Genomic DNA, 18803 nt, shown 5'->3' with positions numbered 1-18803 from the left:
TCAAATCCAGGACATGAGAGATTGGAATGGGAAATTCTTATTCTTTTTGGCTCTGAAAGTGAAAGTGAATGTCACTCAGTCATGTCTGACTCTTTTTTTTTTTTTTTTCATGTCTGACTCTTTAGGATCCCCTGGAGTATACTGTCTATGGAATTCTCCAGGACAGAATACTGGAGTGGGTAGCCTTTCCCTTCTCCATGGGATCTTCCCAACCCAGGAATCAAACCAGGGTCTTCTGCATTGCAGGAGGATTCTTTACCAAATGAATTATGAGGGAAGCCCTTTTGGCTCTAACTTTGGTCTATTACTCTCCTTCTTCCTCTCAGATGCTGGGGGGCAGCGAGTTGGCACAGAAGTTGTTTTGGCTTTACCCAGACACAACTTTCTGAGTCTTAGAAGAGTGGCATTTTCTTTGGCAAGAGGATTTCCTGAATGAGTTCACAAAAATGGGGAAGGGGGAAGGATTGGTTCTTTCTCCTGACAGTGTCCCTGCTAGGAGGGAGTTAAGGCCTCTGCATACTTAGAACCTGCTTCTTGTCCTAGAAAAGCCCCTGGTCCAGCCCACCCTGAGTCTGACTCACTGGACCCAGAGCCTGAGTCACACCGCTTCCTCCCCTGGCTGTGGTGGCTAAGCCACCAGTCTACCAAGGAACCACAGTGACATAAACCAGACTCAACCACAGGCAAGAGGAGGGAGACAGAAGAAGCAGACACACAGTGGCAAACAGCTGAGACTAGGGGAAGGAAGCAGGAAAGGGAAGGAAACTCAGGACAAAGGAACTTGTCTTATTGTTCCAAGGACTTTTCATTTCCCTCTCAGGTCCAGAGGCTGATGTGGAAGGGACCCTGACTCTCTTAAAAGGGCCAGCTAATGTTTGGAATGTGTAAGCTGTAGACAGCTCTAAGGTCAGTATTTGGGTGGAGGTTAATTCACAGTCTGATGCAAAATTCCACCATTAGAGACTCACTCATTTGGCTATAGCTAAGAATTCCACTGAAGGTCTTTCCTGGTGGCTAGGTGGTAAAGAATCCACCTGCCAATGCAGGAGACCTAGTTTTGATCCCCGGTCCCAGAAGATCCCACATGCCATGGAGCAAGTAAGCCCGTGCACCACAAATACTGAGCCTGTGCTCTAGAGCCCAGAAACCACAACTGCTGAGCCCACGTGCCGCAACTACTGAAGCCTGCACACTTAGAGCCCATGCTCTGCAACTGGAAAAGCCACCAAATTGAGAAGTTGCACACTGCAATGAAGACTAGGCCCCACTCACTGCAGCTAAAGAGAAGCCTGCACAGCAGTGAAGACCCAGAACAGCTGATAAATATTTTCTTAAAAAGAATTCCATTTAAGATACTTACAGTAGAAAAAGATAAATCATGGTGCTTATTCATGATGAATACCTTGACCCACTGAGTTTATTAAAATCACAGAATCAGAATCTAAGCCTTAAATCATCTCATCCAGTACTTTATTTTATAAATTACTTGTCCACGGTCCCACAGCCAGTTAGTGGCAAAGCCAAGACCAGAAAACAAGCTAACAAGACTTCCTCCCGACGCAAATGCAGGAGCACTTTCTCCAGCAGTGTCCACATCAAAGCAGACTGCAGTGAGGGATTAACTGCTGCAAAACCAGAAAAGACTTCAAACAATGTTTCCTACGTTTATTTCTGATCATAAAAGTAATCTGTGCTCATTATAGAAAATGTAGAAAATACCAAAAAGAATAAAACCACTTAAATCCCATCACCTAAACAGGTGATGAGTATTTTTACATGCACGTATATATTTTATATAATTGATATAATTATGGGCTTCCCTCATAGCTCAGTTGGTAAAGAATCCACCTTCAATAAAGGAGACCCCGATTCGATTCCTGGGTTGGGAAGATCCACTGGAGAAGGGATAGGCTACCCACTCCAGTATTCTTGGGCTTCTACATACATACATTAATTTTATTGAAAAATTTAAACCCTTCCTTTTTTCATTTTTGATAGCTAATAAGCATCTTCTCAAATCATTAAAAACAATTCAAAAACATAACTTTAATGGCTGCATGATATTTCATCATGCCTGAGTTAGAATGGATTTAATCATTTCCATGTAGTTTGAAGTTCCTGTTTCACTGTGTAAATGATGCTATGTTAAATATCTCTGTACAAAAGATTTTGCTACATCCCTGATTCTTTCAGACAAATGTCTAGAGCTTAATTTTAAGTTAAAGATATACATTCTTTTAATTCTTGATACATATCTCCAAGCTGCTTTCTAGCAACATCCAGATTTCTAGATGCCCTCACCAGCAGCACATACTAATGCTGGCCTCTGGTGTCTATACCAGCACCAAGTGCAATGTTTTTAGAAAGCTGCTGACTCTTTCAGACTCAATACAGACCATCCCCACTTGCCTATGCTCTGTTTTATCTCTGTTGGGGATAGACCCCTACTCCCCAGGGGCAGCCAACTGGAGGAGGGGTCCCCCTGGAAGAGACTCAGAACTGGAAAGTTGGTGGGGAGGGCAGTGAGAGGCCCAGAACAGGGCACCACTCACAGGAAAAGGAGGGCTTGCATTTAAGAGCTTAGGCAGAGACTAGAAAGCAGGAGGAGAGAGGAGCTAGAAATGCAGACAGCAGGAAAAGCTGGAAGTGAAATTTTGCCCAAATCTGGGCTTTGCTTAAGGTCATCAAATTGTCCTGTGAGAAACATATTCATTCGTTCACCCATCAGTTCATCCATTCACTGGAACAGGAGGCTCATATTGAGTATATCCTGTGTACAAGGCACAAACCAGTTGCCATGGGCAATACACAGACCCTCAGCCCAGGTCTCACATATTCAGTGTAAACAGGTACCATTTTGATTAACCACAAATATCTCCCTGGTCTGCTGCAGTTCACAGGGCTGGCCCACCAGCACATAGTGAATGCAGTGATCCAGAGCAAAGCCACTCATATCATCTGTGGTGACAGCCAGCGATTTCCATTGCCTCTGAGTCATAGACAAGATGTGGTCCTACTTTGCATGAAGAAAACAGCCTCCACAACATGCAACTTACCAGAGACTTCTACATCACCCAAACCGGTCTGTATCCTGTTCGTGAAATAAGGCCACCACTCCTGCACTTGAGCGTCATGGCCATGTCCAGCTCCCATAAGCTTCCAAACTTACTCTCAATTTCTTATCTATCAAACAAATCACTCTTGAAAAGCGTTGCTCTAGAGCTCAGGTCCTGGAATCTAAAGCATGGCTTTAAATCCTACTTCTGTCACTGTATGACCTTTGGTAAGTTACTTATCTTCTCTGGTCCTCATTTTCCTCATGGGTAAAATGGGGTAACAATAGTACTTACCTCACAGGGTTATTGGGCCAAATAAGTGAGATCATGAAGGTAAACTGTGTGGAGCCGTGCGCCTAGTAAGAACACAAAATCTCTCCGTTCCATTTGATCTCAACCCTGTGAGGTTAGTAGAAGGAATCTTGATAGTAAATACCTCCAGAGTCACGGGTAAAATACAAAACATGGGCAGAGAATAGAGTAGGAAGTTTATATTTACTGTATTCCTGTGCATGTGTGCTAAGCAGCTTATCATGTCTGACTCTCTGCAACCCCATGGACTGTAGCCCGCCAGGTTCCCCTGTCCATGGGATTCTCCAGGCATGAATACTGGAATGGGTTGCCATTTCCTCCTCTAGGCGATCTTCCCGACCCAGGGATCAAAGCCGCATCTCTTACATCTCCTGTGTTACTGTATTCCTGCCATGTGCCAAAGACTTAACATTAACTTAACATTTACTACTCATTTAATCCTCAAATTTCTCAGTGAACTAGGTATTATACCCATTCTGTAGATGAAAATGAAGATTCAGAGAGGTAGGTAAATAACTTGGACAACATCACACAACTTGTATGTGACTGAGTCCAGGTTAAAATATAGGCCTGTCTGATTCCAACTCTGTTTCTTTCCACCACTTCACACTGTCTGCTTTGCCCAAAGTATGTTCTTAGAAGGAATCCGCTTGGCCTAAATCAGGTCTACCACCGTGGTAGACTGCATTATTGTTCCCAAATTATTCACTGCCCTATCCCTGTGATAGAATTAGACATTCCTGTGCCAGGTCACATGCAAGTGACTTGGGACGGGTCACGTGACTTGCTTTGACCAATGAAACGTCAGCCGCATATCCCAGCAGGCCTTTAAGCACCATCACTTGATACCACTATCGCTCTTTCCCTGTACCACAGCCCAGCATGGCCCATGGAGAGGCTGCTCCTACAGCTTGAGTCCATTAATGAGGACAGCTGGGGAAGAAGGCTAGAGTCAAAGAGAGTCAGAAGCAAGCCTTTGTTGTTATACACTGAGGTTTGGGGAGCAGGGCTGTTTGCTCCAAAGGTATGACTTAGTGAAAGCTGACTGATACACCCACCTCTCTATCCCAGCTGCTGCCGGCTCTCACCATAATGGATGCTACAGGGCAATGCCAAAAGAAATACATGACTCGGAACATCTTGCTGACATGAAGGGGTGCTGTGCCCTCTCATGAACACTCTGAAGCTCACCTCCCTATTCCACTGGAAAAGCTGGAACACCTTGAGAGAACTGTCTGTCTCTCTAGGGTGCTCCGTCAGCCTTTGGTGTGGGAGAGCCCAGACTTTCTGCTTTTCCACAGGACCACCAATCCTGCCTACCCCCCAGCACCCAGCCCTGAAGGAGAAATGCCCAGGCAGCTGTCTCCTGCCTGGGAGATGGAGGTGGAGCCGGATACAGAGCATGACTCAGCTGGGCACAGCAGACTGGGACCTGTTTAATGTAGATAAGGGCCCTCCCATCCTTCTCTTCCCCCTTCCTTCCTCTTCCCTCCTCACTCCCTTCCCTAAATGTTATTCCTGGAGGTTAGACTTGCTTTTTGTTTATTTCATGTGAGTAAAAGAGAAAGGGGGTGCTTCCCAAGTGGCTTACAAGTGGTAAAGAACCTGCCTGCCAATGCAGGAGACTAAGAGTTGTGGGTTTGATCCCTGAGTTGGGAAGATCTCCTGGAGGAGGGCATGGCAACCCACTCCTGCCTGGAGACTCCCAAGGACAGAGGACCCTGGCAGGCTACAGTTCATGGGGTCGCAAAGAGACAAGCACACAAGCAAGAGAAAGGGGCAGAACCTTGGCCTGGGAATATCTGAGAAACCCCAGCAGGAAGCGAGTGGCCTTGGTGCCTTGTGTTGGCCAAGATGTATCACACCTGGTCACATCCGCTCTCCAGGCCTCAGGCCCCCCCCTGGCAGTTCATCAGAACCACCTGCAAGGCTGTGAGCAGCCCCACCCAGGGCCCTGGCTCAGGGCACTAAAGGTTGTGTTCTGCATGACAAGGGCCTATTGTGGGGGCTGAAGGGCAGTCCCTGCCCCCCAGTCTTTGATCCCTGAGCCCCCAGGGTTCTTCACCTAAAGGCTTTGTCCACTTGACAAGCAGGGCTGCATCTGCATTTTCTACTTCATACAAAAGTGGCAGGGGCCGTGCCCATCCCCAGGAGATTCTGCTTCGTGGATTGGGGAATCCTCATTTTAGAAATCTCTGCAGGTGAGAAAAGACTCTCTGAAGGTAAGTGGCTCTGGGAACCTAACTCTGGAAAATCACTAGGCTTCGCAGCCCTCCTATGGTCAGGGGCCTCTGAGCTCCAGCCACCACGAGTGCCAGCTGAAGGTTAGTACCCTTTGCTGATTCGGAGCCCCAGCTAGGCACTGCCTCCAGGAGTCTCTGCCTCTCCCAGGTGATGTGAATGGTTTGAGATGGATTCAGGTGAGCCATCTTCAGCCTGGCCTCCCACCTGCACTCTTGCCTCCACAAAAGCCAAAATCCCGACACACTCAACTTTTCCCACGTCCGCGGTTCTTGGTTGCAGAGTGAAGCCAGTCCCAACAATTGTAGAGCTGTGACCTTAGAGGTATGTGAGGGGTTAAGGGTTGCTGTGAGCTTTCTAGGGTTAAACATGGCAAGAGGTGACCAAAAGACTGGATGGTGACTCTGAACAATCGTGCTCTTTTTTTGAAGTACCCTGTACAGGAGTTACTCTAACCAGAAATCCCCAGGACTGGAGCCTGGCACTTTTCAGCGTCCCAGTGTGCAGCTTGGATGGCACCACCAGCTAATCAGACCTCTCACTTCCAACTTTCACTTTCCCCCACTTTCACTTTTCAATTTTTTTTTTTTTTTTTACTTTTAAAGGAGGGATGCATCTCAGAACCCTGCAGTTGTGGAGTCAGCACCCGAGAGCACGTGCCTCCTTAAATTTTTTGCCCTCAGCTTCTTAGTCTCAAGGAGTCTTTAGTCCGCTGAGTCTTAGTCCCAACCCAGGGTTGTAGTGTCCTCTGAATTAGCTAGTGCTTCTGACAGCCTGTGGGATGCCCAACCACGCTGTAGTAGAATTTAGGAGTCTTAGAAGCTCACTTCCCAGAAAAAGGATGAACTGCCTCTCACTTGAAGATCAGAAATTGAGGTCTTTTCTATGCAATCAGGGACTTTCCAGGTGGTTCAGTGGTAAAGAATCCATCTGCCAGTGCAGGAGACTAAGGAGACCCAGGTTCGATCCCTGGGTCAGGAAGATCCCCCGGAGGAGAAAATGGCAACTTGCTCTACTATTCTTGCATGGACAGAGGAGCCTGGTGGGCTACAGTCCATGGGGTTGCAAAGAGTCGGAACTGATTTAGAGTGACTGAGCACGTAAGCCTGTGAAATCAATGATACATTTCCCATAAATGCAGATGTGGAAGGAAATGGACGACAGTGACTGAGGTCACAGGCTCTGGATGTGATCTGCCTCTGGAGGGCTGTGCCCAGCCCGGGGCTCTGAACGTCTAACTAGCTCTCAGGTGATGAGATTGTGGTTGGTCAGGGACCAGAAGTGTCAGTTGCTCAGCTACTCTCGAGGGGAGACCAGCAATGTAAGTTGCAGGGCCCAATAAAAAATGAAAAGGTAGGCTCCTGGTTCAAAGATTAAGAACTTCAAGACATTGACAGCAGAGTATTATAACAATTGCCAGGCCTTTTGCCACTTACCTGAGCCTCATAGGGTTGTTGGGAGGATTAAGGGTCAGCCATGGAAAGCACTTTGAAAGCACCTATGCCTGGTAAATCCTTGATAGTGTTCGTGATCATTATTGCCCAGTCCCCAAAAGCCTTGCCTATCAGACCATGTGTTGGTATGCAGACCAACCTTCAGCTTACAGAAGAGGAAATGGAGACCCACAGCAGGAGTTTGAAGAATAAACATTGGGTGGATGGATGACAGGCCTCCAAACATGAAACTACAGCCTTCCCTTCCGGTTGGCATTCTCGGTGGGGGGAGAATGTGATAACAGCACAAAGGTAACCCTGCATCTCAGAGATGCTGGGGAAAACCTGGACTGGATGCGGGAGGGTTGGCCCTATGTGAATACAAGGCTAACCATTGTATCGCTCACCTGTTGGACTTCTAGCCCAACCGGTAGGTTCTGAGCCCACTGGTAGGAGCATGGAATTATGCAGAAACAGCAGAGATGCCGTCAAACATGGGCCCTGAAACAGATCCAGGCTGCTGTGCTATGTGCATTTGTGATCTGCTTTTCATAGTTTCTCTGTCTCCTCTCTTATTGCCAGTTGCCACTTCTCATGCTGTCAGGGTGCCCCATCTCCACTGGCTACTCTGTAAATTGCTTACAATCTGATTAGACTCAGACAACTAACCTGGGTTATTAGATGGTGCTTTCAAAAAAAGATAAGTGGTGTCTGAAAGCATTAGTGCTGTTATCATGTGAGTGTCAATTTCTCCGGGCTTTTCCTTTCTTCCCTGATTTCTGATGGTGTGCTTTGTTTTGCAGATAAGTGAGGTTGCCAGATATTGAATTCTAGATGAATGAGTTATCACTGTAGCAATAAGGAAATTGATAGCAGGTTTTTAAAAATTACTGCCATCGTTACTGTTTTGGTTGTCATTATTAGGATTTTAAAAACTGACAGTAAGTTTCTGAGGTCTCTCTGAGAACCAGAGCAGCTCTTCCTTTCTATTCTAAGTCAGGGTAATCCGTGCTAAGATGGCAGTTGTACTTCTAGGGCCACCAGCAGGCAACTTATGTTGAGGACAGCCGGGTGCTGAGATGCCCAGACCTCAGCTTTGTGTACACCCCAAACCAGGGCACAGATCATGGCCACCTCCCCCCTCCCTCCCTCCTGTCTCCCTCTGACACCGCTCAGGTGTCTTGTCATTGGCTTAGGACAGGAGAAGTGGGTGAGGCTGGGGTCAACTGAGTCAGGCAGCCCTGAAGACAGAGCAAGGCAGTTGTTTTCTCCCAGAATGGACCTCCCCACCACGCTCTCCAGCATGACCCTGCCGGTCTCAGGGACCCCTCTTCCAAAGCCCCCCAGCTACCCCCAGACATAGCTGTGGCTCAGCCCTGTGCCTCACTGCACCTTACTAGTCACACTAATAGTAATAGCTGCCATATTTGGAGTTCCATGCTAAGTGGTCCATTAATCCTAACAGCCCTACGGGGTAGGTGCTGTTTTTCTTTGCATTTACAGGTAAAGAAACAGAAGTAACTTGCCAAGGTTGTCCAGGTCTTGGTCCAGGAGTGGGATGATGAGTAAAATAAACAGACCTCCTGTTTACATGTGGCCCTTTTCTCTAAGCCAGCATTAGCCAATAAAACCATCTTTGCTGATGGAAATGTTTTATATCTGCTCTGTCCGATACCACTAATGGTTATGGAGCACTTAAACTGTGGCTTAGTGTGAGGAACTGAAGTTTACATTTTATTTTAATTACGATTTATATAGCCACAGGTGACCAGTGGCTAGCAAATTGGACCACGTAGATCTTGACCTACACAAATCATCTTGTTTTCCAAATTAAAACTCAGGACCCAGGGTCCAATATATGGGAGTGGACATGTTGGGTAAAATATTTGAAGTTTAGAATGGATGCTCGGCTTCCCTGGTGGCTCAGTGGTAAAGAATCCACCTGCCAATGCTGGAGACATGGGTTTGATTCCTGGTTCAGGAAGATATCGCATGCTACAGAGCACCTAAGCCCGTGTGCCACAAGTACTGAGCCTCTGCTCTAGAGCCCGTGTTCCACAAGGAGAGAAGCCATGCAATGAGCAGCCTGTGCACTTCAATGAAGAGTAGCCCCCTCTGGCCGCAACTAGAGAAAAGCCCACACAGCAACAAAGTCCCAGCACAGCCAAAAATAAATGAATAAAATGTTTCTAAAAGTTAATCAGAGACTAGATGCTAATTCCTGGACACTAGGTCTATGCTCGACCCCCTTGTTGTTTTTCAGTCACTAAGTTGTGCCCAACTCTTTGCAATCCACGGACTGCAGCACACCAGCCTTCCCTGTCCTTCAGTATTCTCCGAGTTTGCTAAAATTCATGTCCATTGAGTCGGTGATGTAATCTAACCATTTGTCTTCTGCCACCCCCTTCTCCTTTTGCCCTCAATCTTTCCCAGCATCAGGGTCTTTTTCAATGAGTTGGTTCTTCGCGTCAGGTGGCCAAAGTATTGGAGCTTCAGCTTCAGAATCAGTCCTTCCAATGACTATTCAGTACTGATTTCCTTTAGGACTGACTGATTTGATCTTGCAGTCCAAGGGCCTCTCAAGAGTCTTCTCCAGCACCACAGTTCAAAAGCACAGCCTTGTCATAGCGAACGGGCTTGCATAATTCAATAAAGCTATAAGCCATACCGGGCAGGGCCACCCAAGATGGATGGGTCACAGTGAAGAGTTCTGACAAAACGTGGTCCACTGGACGAGGAAATGGGAACCCGCTCCAGTAGCTTTGCCTTAAGAAGCCTATGAACAGTATAAAAAGGCTTGAGCCCCAGCTTAGGCTTAAAATTCTCCTCTTTGGGACTTCCCTGGTGGTCTAACGTTAAGTCTCTGTGCTTCCGTTGCAGGGGGGTCCAGGTTCCAGCCCTGGTCAGGGAACTAGGATCCTGCATGTCATACAGCCAAAAAAAAAAAAGTAAAAATCTCCTCTTTCTCCTTCTTTCATGTATTTTTACTTCAAATCCTCACAGAAACTCTGTAAAGAAAATAATCTTACTCACTTTTTGCTGATGAGGCAACTGAGGCTCAGAAAGCTTAGTGGTGGCCAGGTCATGCCCCCACAGCTGTCTAGATCCAAAGCCCGGCTCCACCCACTGGGCCACATTTCTGCTCCTTAGGCCTTTTGAAGTCAGTTCATCAGGACTCAAACCAGTCAATCCTAAGGAAATCGATTTTGAATACTCATTGGAAGGACTGATGCTGAAGCTCCAATACTTTGGACACCTGATGCAAAGAACTGACTCCTTAGAAAAGATCCTGATCCTGGGAAAGATTGAAGCCGGGAGGAAAAGGGGATGACAGAGGATGAGATGGTTGGATGGCATCACGGACTCAATAGACATGAGTCTGAGCCAGTTCTGGGAGATGGTGATGGACAGGGAAGCCTGGCGTGCTGCAGTCTATGGGGTCCCAAGGAGTTGGATACGACTGAGCAACTGAAGAATAACAACATCAAGGGTGGCCCAGCCCTCCCACAAAGCCTGGGGGCACAGCTGCTGTGAGAAACCCAGGTAAGGAAATCTCTGAGTTCAGTGACTGAGAAGCTACTGGTATATCTAGGAGAGGAAGGGAGCAGCCGGCCCACCCACAGAGCCCAACCTGCATCGCTTCCCCCACCCCCCGTACACCCCTACATCCCCAACTGCATCTCCCACGCAGCACCCACGGGTGTCTTGTGGAAGCAGCCAGGAGAGGGCATGTGGGAGGTGCCATGTCCGGGGCCTGCCTCCTGCCTAAAATCTTTCCATGCTGTCCAAATTCTACCAGTGACAGGTTGGTTTTCTCTCTCAAAATCTCATTCACTTGCTCTCTCTCTTTTCAAGAAGAAAATTCTTTGATAGATTGGTTTATGGGGAGGCAAAGGGGGTTTTGATAGGAAGGAGGGTCATTTGAAGGGTAGGGTTAGAGAGAAAGGCAGGTCTGGGTGGAGTTCCAGAATGGGCAAACGTTAGTCAAAAAGCCTGAAGACACAGCATTCCAGGGCAGGGGTCGGGGGTGGGGGGTGGGAGTGTTCAGGGGTTGGGGCCCGCGGGGGAGGGGGGGAAGCGCTGGCATGGGCGAGTGGAATAGGCAAAGAAGCAGGAGGGAAGATGGAGAACGCTGGCAGGCAGATCTGGAGAGGCGCTGAAGGCGAACCCACTTAAGCTCCAGTTTGCTTCTCTCAGGCCTCTCCAGCCAGCCTGGCTCCCTCCTGCCCCAGGGCCCTTGCAGGTCCTGCTCCCAGTACCCCCAGGCCTCACGAGCTTCTGCCTGGTTCACCCCTCCTCTTCCTGCTTCAGCTCCCAGCTTATAGATCACTTTCTCAGGTCTGTTAATAGTTCCAGACTTTGCATTGTATACATTGTAGGTTCTCACAGCATCTCCATGTGCTTAGCTCAGCTTCTAATTATTTACTTGTTAGGATTACTCTTTGGTTAATGTCTTCCTCCCTCATTGGAGTCTCAGCCTCACGAGAGCTGGGCCTGTATGTGGTTTTACTCTTGCTTTTAGCCTCTCACTGTGATGCCTGTGATGCCACTGCATAAATATTGGCTGAAAACATTAAGCAATACAGATGAAGTTAGTCACCATCTACACAGAATTTTCTGCCCCTTTTCACAAAGAACTTGGGTTTGCCCAGAGTGGTCACTAGAACTGTGATTTATCCATTCTCAAATGCCACCTTAACTTTCTTCTCTCATTTGCAGAAAAAATATATATATAGGTTATAATGCTTTGGGTTGCAAGTAACCAAAAAGTCAACCAATGTTAGCTTAAACCCTAGGGAGATGTTTTTATTACTTAACAACAAACCTTAGGACAGATGGTTTCAGAGTTGATTCAGTGGCTTAATGCTGCCATGGAAAGCCAGGCTAGTCCCACTTTTTCTGCCCTGTCATCGTCAGTGTATTTGCAGCAACAAACATCACAGTCTCTCAAAACAGTGTCCCAAACTGGATGGAAAGGGGCAAAAAGGGGTTGGGAAGGTATTTGTTTCCAGGATTGAATTTACAAAACTAAGCAGCTGTCTATATAAACCTCTAGGATAGTACTTACAGCATGGCAATGTAGTTCTTTCCTGACCCATGACCACCCCTTCCGTTTCCTCCCCAACCCGCTTCTTCGAAACAGAGACTGTACTATAGGAATTTCCTCTACCAGCCCCGAGCGCAGTCCAGGCTCTCTTGGTGCCCATAGAATGGAGAGCCCTTAAGGGGGCCAAGAGAGAGGGGTGGGGAGGGGCCACAGAGCGGGGAAGGGCTGTGCCCATTGCCAGACTGGGGAACCCAGAGGGAAAGTGGGGTAGCACAGGAAAGAGGAAGTGGTCAGTCTAAGAAAAGGCTGGAGAGAGTTGTGGCAAATATTGGCACAGTCGGAGGGCTCTGCAAAAAAAGGGAAGAGTGTGGATACTAAGGTTTGTGCCAACGCAGCTTTGCTCAGGTCCCAGCAGTTTCCTCCATCTCAGTGTGTGTTGTTCCTCCCAGGGAGCGAGTGTGAGGCCGTCAGTCTACTCAGAAGCATCTGAGCGCAAGGGAGCCCTTGGAGGCTGTTTCTGATGGCTCCGGCAATAGTTGGAGCAATTCCAGGATTTTAAATTCCCCTCTTCTCAGCTGTTATGCTCCAATGGAATTGAATGCTCAGCACCAGGCAGGGGAGACAAGCTGATATATTGGGGGTAATTAAGAGAGAAGGCAGTAGAACCAGTCTCCCAGCCCCATCTTCCTTCCCATGTCCGTTCTCAGCATCCGGCACCCTCCTCAGTCTTGGGTCCCAAGCTGCTGAAGGGCATTGGGGGCAAAGCTGACAGGGTCAGGCTGGCTCTCAGGGCACCATCAGATCAGGAAGGCTGTGCCCACTGTTGTGACCCCTTCGTGTGCTTGGGACTTGGTCCCCTGTGGTCCTAGCCCAGCTTCCCTCCATTGCATCCCCGCTCCCATTGCCCTAATTCTTCCCAAGTCCCACTTTGGGAGGAGGGACATCATCCCAACTGGCTCAACCGCTTTGCCTTGCCTGGGGAGACAAAGTTTCATATTCAGATGAAACCATTTTAATGGTTGGCTTATGCTGCCCCAAACAAGATGTCTCTAAGTGGTTTCTCAAAATAACACATCCCAAACCAAAATACACTCCACATCAAACATCTAGAATGTTCAGTATGACTCAGATTACCTTTTCCTGTGGAAAGATCATCAGAGCAGTGGCCTCTAGGACATTCTTCACACAAGGGAGAAAATTGTTGGGTCTGAGAGCATCTCAGCCAAGCTCCTGAGGAGGGAAGAAGATTGAACTTTGCCCTTGGGGTTTTCAATGGTCTCAGCAGAGTTAGGAACCAAAGATGGGGGCCATGGCTGTGAGACCTTTGAAAGTACGAGAGGGGGCTTCTCTGGTGGTCCAGTGGTAAAGAATCACATTGTAATGCAAGGGACACGGGTTTAGACCCTGGTCTGGGAAGATCCCATGAGCCGAGGGGCAGCTGAGCCCGAGTGCCACAACTACTGAAGCCCATGCACCCTAGAGCCGGTACTTTGCAATGAGAGAAGCCACCGCGATGAGAAGCCCATGCATTGCAACTAGAGTGGCCCCTGCACGCCACAACTAGAGAAAGCCCTCTTGCATCAACAAAGACCCAGCACAACCAAAAATAAATTAAAAAAAAAAAAAAAACCTCTGATGTGTAAAAAAAAAAAGTATGGGCTCTCATGTAACTAGCTTTGCCAAAGGTTTCATTATCTGCTGCCCCCTTCACTATGAGGGTAATCAGTCAGCCCCTCAAATGGCCAAGTGGGATTACCTTCAGCAGCAGCAGAGAAAGGGCAGGCTGGGTGCTGGTTTGGGTGGGGGAGTCCAGAGTAAAGAGGACTTGAAAGTCTGCAGACTCCCGAGGTTCATTCAATCTTGGAAGCAAAGACAACTCCGAGCAATTCTAGAATCCTAGGCCTGAGGTGTGTCTAGGGGGCCAGGACCACCATGAGAAGAGGGGAGGGGGCAGGCAAGCGGAGCGGAGAGGCCGTCATTTTCCAGCTGCGCTCTCCAGTCCTCTGGCTGGAGCAAGGACCCCAGGTCCTGGAGCAGTCGGAACTCTGCACGCTTCTCTGGGCGCCAGGAGCCTTTTTCACTTATAAGGAGAAACTAAATGAGTCAAGGGAATCGGAAAGATGGAGTATGGGAGGTGATGCATGATACAGGATGCTCGAGGCTGGTGCACTGGGATGACCCAGAGGGATGGTATGGGGAGGAAGGTGGGAGGGGGGTTCAGGATGGGGAACACGTGTACACCCGTGGCGGATTCATGTCGATGTATGGCAAAACCAATACAATATTGTAATTAGCCTCCAATTTAAATAAATTTATATTTTAAAAAATGGCTGAAGACAATAGGAGGTAGGGGGCGTACTCAAGCAGAAAGCCTGCACTCTGATGTTTGTGATAGTGCCTTGTAACGAATGCACTATCCAAACGCTATTTAAAAATTGCGTTTTCTATTATGAGAAGAGCTTCTGCCTCGTGGCCGCTAGGGGGCAGCCGAGTCCCACGCGGTTGAGATGGTTTCCGCGCGGAAGGCACACCTTGGTGTGCCAAGATGAGGACAAGAGGGGCAGCCCTGCGGAGACGCCCCCAACCACGGACCTAGAGGCTCGGAGGCGAAGCTCAAGTAGGCCACTTTTGCTGGAGGCTTGCTTCCTTGCTCTCTGCAATCCCCACGCACGCCCCGAACTCACTCAGAGCTTCCTGTCTGCCCCCGCCAGCCCCACGCAGAGGCTGTCCCCCACAGAACGCCTGCTAGGACTGGCCCGCCCCATCCAATTTCAGTTCTTATTTTCTCGGGTTCTACTATAACACTGGCTCATCTGAGAAACTCATTTATGCTGAATGGCAGATGACTAAATGTACTGTTTAGCCCATCAAGGGATATCCAAGCTGAGAGTGCTGTGCAGTGCTGTGCTTAGTTGCTCAATCGTGTCTGACTCTTTGCGACCCCATGAACTGTAGCCCTCCAGGCTCCTCTGTCCATGGGGATTCTCCAGGCAAGGCTACTGGAGTGGGTTGCCATGCCCTCCTCCAGGGATCTTCCCAATCCAAGGATGGAACCCAGGTCTCCCCATTGCAGGTGGATTCTTTACTGTCTGAGCCACCAAGGAAGTCCAAGAATACTGGAGTGGCCTATCCCTTCTCCAGGGGAACTTCCCCACCCAGGAATCCAACCGGGGTCTCCTGCATTGCAGGCTGATCCTTTACCAGCCGAGCCACCAGGGAAGCCCAAGCAGAGGGTGTTTGATCCCTAATATATTGTCACCCTGCTTATTTAACTTACATGCAAAGTACATCATGAGAAACGCTGGGCTGGAAGAAGCACAAGCTGGAATCAAGATTGCTGGGAGAAATATCAATAACCTCAGATATGCAGATGACACCACCCTTATGGCAGAAAGTGAAGAGGAACTAAAAAGCCTCTTGATGAAGGTGAAAGAGGAGAGTGAAAAAGTTGGCTTAAAGCTCAACATTCAGAAAATGAAGATCATGGCATCTGGTCCTATCACTTCATGGGAAATAGATGGGGAAACAGTGGAAACAGTGTCAGACTTTATTTTTTTGGGCTCCAAAATCACTGCAGATGGTGACTGCAGCCATGAAATTAAGATGGTTACTCCTTGGAAGGAAAGTTATGACCAACCTAGACAGCATATTGAAAAGCAGAGACATTACTTTGCCAACAAAGGTCCGTCTAGTCAAGGCTATAGTTTTTCCAGTGGTCATGTATGGATGTGAGAGTTGGACTGTGAAGAAAGCTGAGTGCCAAAGAATTGATGCTTTTGAACTGTGGTGTTGGAGAAGACTCTTGAGAGTTCCTTGGACTGCAAGGAGATCCAACCAGTCCATTCTGAAGGAGATCAGCCCTGGGATTTCTTTGGAAGGAATGATGCTAAAGCTGAAACTCCAATACTTTGGCCACCTCATGCGAAGAGTTGACTCATTGAAAAAGACTCTGATGCTGGGAGGGATTGGGGGCAGGAGGAGAAGGGGATGACAGAGGATGAGATGGCTGGATGGTATCACTGACTTGATGGACATGAGTCTCAGTGAACTCTGGGTGTTGGTGATGGACAGGGAGGCCTGGCGTGCTGTGATTCATGGGGTCATAAAGAGTCGGACACGACTGAGCGACTGAACTGAACTGAATTGAAAATAACCACTACCCTGGTGACTCAGTGGTAAAGAATCTGCCTGCCAATCAAAAGACACAGGTTCTATCCCTGGGTCAGGAAGATCCCCTGGAGAAGAGAATGGCAACCCACTCCAGTGTTCTTGCCCGGGAAATCCCATGGATAGAGGGATGGAGGAGCCTGGCCAGTCACTAAAGAGGCAGACATGACTTAGTGACTAAAGAACAACAAAATAACCAGACAGTCATTACTATATTCTACTGGGGTAAAGACAAGAGAAACTGCCCAGGGGAATGGAATAGACTTTACAGAAAGAGACTGAAGTTATTTAAGGACTTGATGTAAGGTGACTGGGTGTCAGCACAAGGCTATTAGAAAGAATCACTATTTTACAAATATCATCTAAATCCTGGGATATCAGCATGGATCAGAATTAGCTTATATCCATATTTTTCACACCATGTACTACAATACATTTCAAATGGGCCATAAAAAGCCAGAGTAGGAAATGGAAAAGCAAATGTGTTTCAACTGTGATGAGGAGAAAACATTTTGACTATTGATGAAAGAGATATCAGGGACAGGATGGATGGATCCAAATGTGTTGTTAAAAGCCTTTTGTGCCACAGAATGTAATAAAGCCAACACAAAAACGAAAGCCACAGAAGAGGGGGAAATATACGTGGCAAATAAAGCTTTCTATCCAAAATAGCTAAGGAATTGATGTAACTATAAAAGGCCAGGATCCTGCTCCTTTTTTGAGAAGCAGTCAAAGGAAATGAGTGGATAGTTTACACACAAAGCCTTACATCGAAAAATGACCAGCTCCATTATAAATCTTGAACTTGCAATATGGACAACTTTTATATTGCTACAAAAATCAATTTAAAGGCTAAAAGTTAATGTTTAATTATTCAAATTCCCTTGAGACTAATTTGGGAAAAACTACAAAACAATGCCTAGCCTTTGATTCTGTATTCTTTCTTTTAAGAAAATGTCTAAAGAAAATTATGCAAAAGGAAAAACATTATTTCTACCAGATCTTCATTGCAGTATTATTTAAATAGAAAGCAATAGATAGCAATCACTTGCATAGTGATTTCTTAGTACTCCTTGAAGCGGGGTCTTAGGCTCCTCTACAGCAGAATCATCTAGGAGGCTCGTCCAAATGCAGATTTGGGGGCCATGTTTCAGACCTCCTTCATCAGAATCTCTGAAGGGCACCTGGGAATATTCATTTTATCAAGCAGGCCAGATGACTCATAACGACACTGAAATTTAAGAACCACCGAACGGAAAGCAAACTGCAGACCACGGGAACATTGAGAGGACGAGACAGCGTTTCAGGTGACAGACCCTGTGCCTGCATAAAGCTGGATAGAAGGCTCAGTGATGACTGCGGAGGACTCAAAGCCCATGGGCAGCCCACGCCCCACGTGAGACGCCCACAGAACAGTGGCCACAACAGGGTAAAATCGCTGATGCCCTTGGCGCTCGTCATGTTGTGTTTTGTTTTAGACAGTGTTTACAAGATTCATCGTGGTCATACAAGTTTTTCACTGATTCGTCAAACTCCCATGAAGGGCACTCGAAAAGTTAAGTGCTGTGTCTCATAGGGAATTCAGCCTGGTGCTCTGTGATGACCTAGAAGGGTGGGATGAGGGGAGGCTGGGAGGGAGGCCCAAGAGGGAGCGGCTATATGTATGCACATAGCTGATTCATGTCGATGTACAGCAGAAGCAAACGCAGCACTGTAAGGCAACTGTACCCCAGTTGAAAAAAACAAACGTTGACCAAGAATCTCCATGGTTCCTGCCTCGAGCCATTCCTGCCTGGATGTCACCCCCTCTCCCTTTCTTCCCTTGGACCCCAGCCTCTGGGCAATAACAGGCCCTTTCTGCCTTGGATTCGATCCAATGCCTCACATCCCACTGACTGTCACCCCACTGCTTCCTTGGCTGTGTCTAGTGTTTGCGGCTGCGGGGATGTAGTCCTCTCATTAAGACACATTTTTGCAACAAACTGGGGGTGGGGGCAGGGAGAGCTTAGCAGGCAGCTTGTTGGAGACTGTTAGATATTCCCTTTTCAGGGTGAGGAAGGGAGACAGGTCTGATGGGGTGAGTTGCTAATGCAGTTCTGAGCATCTGTGGCTCCCAGGGGGCTTACTTCCCAGTGGGCTGATCCCCGAGGTACAGAAATGCCACTAGAGATCTGCTTCCCACAGAAGCCGCCTTCCTGGAACCAACATATCCATTCTTGCCCGGAGCCTTGGGGCTTCTTGCCAAGATCTATGGATGTCACAAGAAACTGCTGTCTGGTCAAGGTTGGCCAACCTCCCTTAAGAAGGTTGGGCAAATGCCCAGGACACCAGGCGCCTGCGTGGGACGGGGGAACCCGTTATGGAACAGCCAGGGAATAGTGGGAGCCAGACTTTGCTCAGCGACATACCTAAGATTCGAATCTTGATGTTCTGCAGCCCCGAGGGAGTACAAATTCCTCCTTTCATACTAGCGCATGTGTTCCCTGGCCCTGAAATACCAGTCCTCACCCGAATCTGGCTATCTCACAGCTGTGTCCTCTAGGTGGT

The sequence above is a fragment of the Bos grunniens genome, chromosome 10 (genome assembly GCF_055505025.1).
Source record: "Bos grunniens cultivar Pamir isolate PY7600 chromosome 10, Bosgru_T2T1.0, whole genome shotgun sequence".
Taxonomy (NCBI): Eukaryota; Metazoa; Chordata; class Mammalia; order Artiodactyla; family Bovidae; genus Bos; species Bos grunniens.
Note: the sequence above shows the minus strand (reverse complement) of the source record.